The sequence below is a fragment of the Mus pahari genome, chromosome X, assembly GCF_900095145.1.
Source record: "Mus pahari chromosome X, PAHARI_EIJ_v1.1, whole genome shotgun sequence".
NCBI lineage: Eukaryota > Metazoa > Chordata > Mammalia > Rodentia > Muridae > Mus > Mus pahari.
Window position 1 is genome coordinate 81,973,461 of NC_034613.1, and position 4,075 is coordinate 81,977,535.

Consider the following 4,075-nt stretch of genomic DNA (forward strand, 5'->3'; position numbering starts at 1 on the left):
TAAGAACTTCAAATCCCTAAAGAAAGAAATTGAAGAAGATCTCAGAAGATGGAAAGATCTCCCATGCTCATGGATTGGCAGGACTAACATAGTCAAAATATCCGTTCTGCCAAAAGCAATCTACAGATTCAATGCAATCCCCATCAAAATTCCAACCCAATTCTTCACAGAGTTAGAAAAGGCAAACTGGAACAAAGATGGATGGATCCCTTACCAGATCCCCCACACACACTTTTAATTAAGTTCACTGTACACATAAGTTTATTATCATCCCAGAAGTAATAGATGGCCAAAGAAAAAGTATAGTGCCAGATATAGGATACCTTCCATAAAATTGTTTAGAGATATCAAACCATTCAAACAGTACAGGCTGTTTTCTTTTTCTTTTCTTTCCTTTTCTTTCTCTTTCTCTTTTCTTTTCTTTTCTATATTTTCTTTTTATTAATCATTCAATTGATTTACATCTCAACTGATATCCCACTTCCCAGTTGCCCCTCCACAAACTCCCAACCTACATCCATGCTTTCGCCCTCCTCTTTGCCTCTATGAGGGTGTTCTCCAACCCACCTACTCTCTCCTGCCCCACACCTCCAGCATCTCCCTATGCTGGAGCATCAAATCTCCACAGGACCAAGGGCCTCCATTTCCACTGATGTTAGACAAGGCCATCCTCTTCTACATATGTATCTGGAGCCATGAATCCCTCCATGTGTACTCTTTGGTTGGTATTTTAATCCCCGGGAACTCTGGGTAGGTGGTCCAGTTGATATTGTTCTTCCTGTGGGGTTGCAATCCCGCTCTGCTCCTTCCATACTTCCTCCAGCTCCCCACTGGGGTCCCTAATCTCAGTCTGATGGTTGGTTCCAAGCATCCACATCTGAACTGGTCAGTTGCTGGCAGAACCTCCCAAGAAACAGCCACACCAGGGTCCTGTCAGCAAGCAACTCTTGGCCACAGCAATAGTGTCAGGGTTTGATGTATGTAGGCAGGATAGATCCCCAGGTGGGGCAGTCCCCAGATGGACCTTCCTTCATTCTCTGCTCCATTTTTTGACCCCGTCTTTCCTTTGGACAGGAACATTTCTGATATCCTACTTCCCGGTAGGAAAGTGCCTATCTACTGAAAGTGTTCTCTACAGGTTTTATCTCCCCTTCTCTGTGCATTAGAGCTAAAGTCATCCCCATTGGGTCCTGGGAGCCTCTCACTTCTCTTGCATTTGGGACACTCCAGTGGCTATTCCCAGATCCTCATCCTCCCCCTGTCCCCCGCTACATATGTTTATTCGATTTCCTGACCCTCTGTACCTCTCTCTCATCTCCTCCAGTACCTGATACTACCCCCTTATTTCCTCCCTCTCCTCTTTCCTTCCCAGAAACCCATCCCTCCACCTCCCAATATCATCCTGTTCCCCCCTCAATGAAGGACTGAAGCATCCACACCCTGGTCTTCCTTCCTCCTAAGCTCCATATGGTCTGTGGGTTATATTGTGGGCATTGTGAGCTTTTGGGCTAATCAGTGAGTACATTTCATGTATGGTTTTGTGTGTGTGTGTGTGTGTCTGTGTGTGTGTGTGTGTGTGTGTGTGTGTGTGTGTGACGGTTGCCTCACTCAGGATGATATTTTCAAGTTCCATTCATTTGCCTGCAAATTCCATGAAGTCATTGTTTTTAATAGCTGAGTAGTACTCCACTGTGTAAATGTACCACATTTTCTGTATTCATTCCTCTGTTGAGGGACATCTGGGTTGTTTCCAGCTTGTGGCTATTATAAACAAGGCTGATTGAAATATAGTGGAACATATGCCCTTGTTTTATGTTGGAGCATCTTTGGGATATATGCCCAGTAGTGGTATAGCTGGGTCTTCAGGTAGAACTATTTTCAGTTTTCTGAGGAACTGCCAGATTGATTTTTAAAGTGTTTTTACCAGCTTGCATTCTCACCAGCAATGGAGAAGTGTACCTCTTTCTCCACATCCTCACCAGCATCTCTTGTCACCTGTGTTTTTGATCTTAGCCTTATCTGATTGGTGTAAGGTGGAATCCCAGGGTCGATTTGATTTGCATTTCCCTGATGATTAAGGATATTGAACATTTCTTTAAGTGCTTCTCAGACATTAGAGATTCCTCAGTTGAGAATTCTCTGTTTAGCTCTCTATTTTTTTAATAGGGTTATTTGGTTCTCTGGAGTCTAACTTCTTAAGTTCTGTGTATATTTTCAATAGTAGCCCTCTACTGGATGTAGAGTAGGTAAAGATCTTTTACAATCTGTGGGTTGCCATTTTGTCCTATTGACAATGTCCTTTGCTTTTCAATTTTATGAGGTCCCATTTGTCGATTGTTGATCTTAGAGCACAAGCCATTGGTGTTCTGTTTAGGAAAATTTCCTTTGTGCTGATGTGTTTGAGGATCTTCCCCACTTTCTCTTCTATTAGATTCAGTGTATCTGGTTTTATGTGGAGGTCTTTGATGCACTTGGACTTGAGCTTTGTACAAGGAGATAAGAATGGATCAATTTACATGCTCCTACATGCTGATCACCAGTTGTGCCAGCACCATTTGTTGAAAATGCTGTTTTTTTTTTTTTTTTTTTTTGTACTGGATGGTTTTAGCAGCTTTGTCAAAGATCAAGTGACCATTGTAATGTGGGTTCATTTCTGGGTCTTCAATTCTATTCCATTGATCTACCTGTCTGTCTGTGTACCAATACCAAGTGGTTTTTATCACTATTGCTTTATAGTGTAGCTTGGGGTCAGGGCTGGTGATTCCCCCAGAAGTTCTTTTATTGTTGACAATAGTTTTCACTATCCTGGGTTTTTTGTTATTCCAAATGCATTTGAGAATTGAGAGGATGCTTGATTGTCACTTAAAAGGGGGAATAAAATAGTCCTAAGTGGCAGGTGGAGAGAGGAAACTGGGAGTGAGGGGGATGGTTCAGGGAATGGTGGGTCCTGGATCAGGTGTGGGGAAAAACAGGAGATATGGATAGATGGCCATGAGAATGAATAGAAATCTGCAGTTGACAGAGGTGAGGAGTTGTGGGGAGGTCATCTCCAGGATGAGACAGATACCTGGGATAAAGGAAGTGCCCAAGAATCAATGGGGGTGACCATAGCTGTAACTCAAAGCATTGGGGAATATGGAACCAGAAGAGGACACTTCCTATAGTTAGGCAGGAACCCAAGTGGACCCAAAAGGACACCAATCCACCCACAAAACTTTTGACCCCCAAATTTATCCTCTCTAGAAGAAATGCAAGGACAGGAAATGGAGCAGAGACTGAGGGAATGGCCAACCAATAATAGGTCAAGATCCATCCCATGGGCAAGTACCAATCTCTGACACTATTAACTATACTGTTATGCTTGCAGACAGAAGCATGTTGTCCACTGAGAGACTCCACCCAGAAGTTGTCTCAGACAGACTCAGAGACCCACAGACAAACAGTGGATGGAACTTGGGAACTCTTATGGGAATGCTGGAAGAATCACAGGCTCAGAAGTAATGGGAACTCCAAAGAAAGACCAGCAGTGTCAACTAATTTGGACCCTTTGTGCTCTCAAAGATTGATCCACTAACCAAAGAGCATACACGAGCTGAACTACCCCCGTGCTACCTAGATATGTGGCAGATGTGCAGTTTAGTCTTCATATGGGTCTCAAAGAACTGGGACCAGGACTATCCCAAAAGCCATTGCCTGTTTGTGGGATATGTTCTTTTAACTGGACTGCCTTGTCTGGACTCAGAAGGAGAGGATGTGCCTAACCCCACAGAGACTTAATATGTCATGGCAGGGCAAAGGAAAATGGAGCATGGGGAAAGATTGTGAGAAGGGGTGACTGAGAGGAGTGGCAGGGAGCAGGATATAAAGCAAATTAATAAAAAAATTAAAACAGAATGCCAATGAAATGCCCCGGCCCGTGGGACACTTTATTCCATGGTCCTTGAAGGGGATCACAAACCTAGAGAGAAATGGGAATAAAGAAAGAGAAGTAGACCATGCATGTTTGTCATAGTCTCTTTTACTAAGGGGAGATGCTCAGGTTATATACAATTTGGAGAGGGGTGATCAAAGGTAT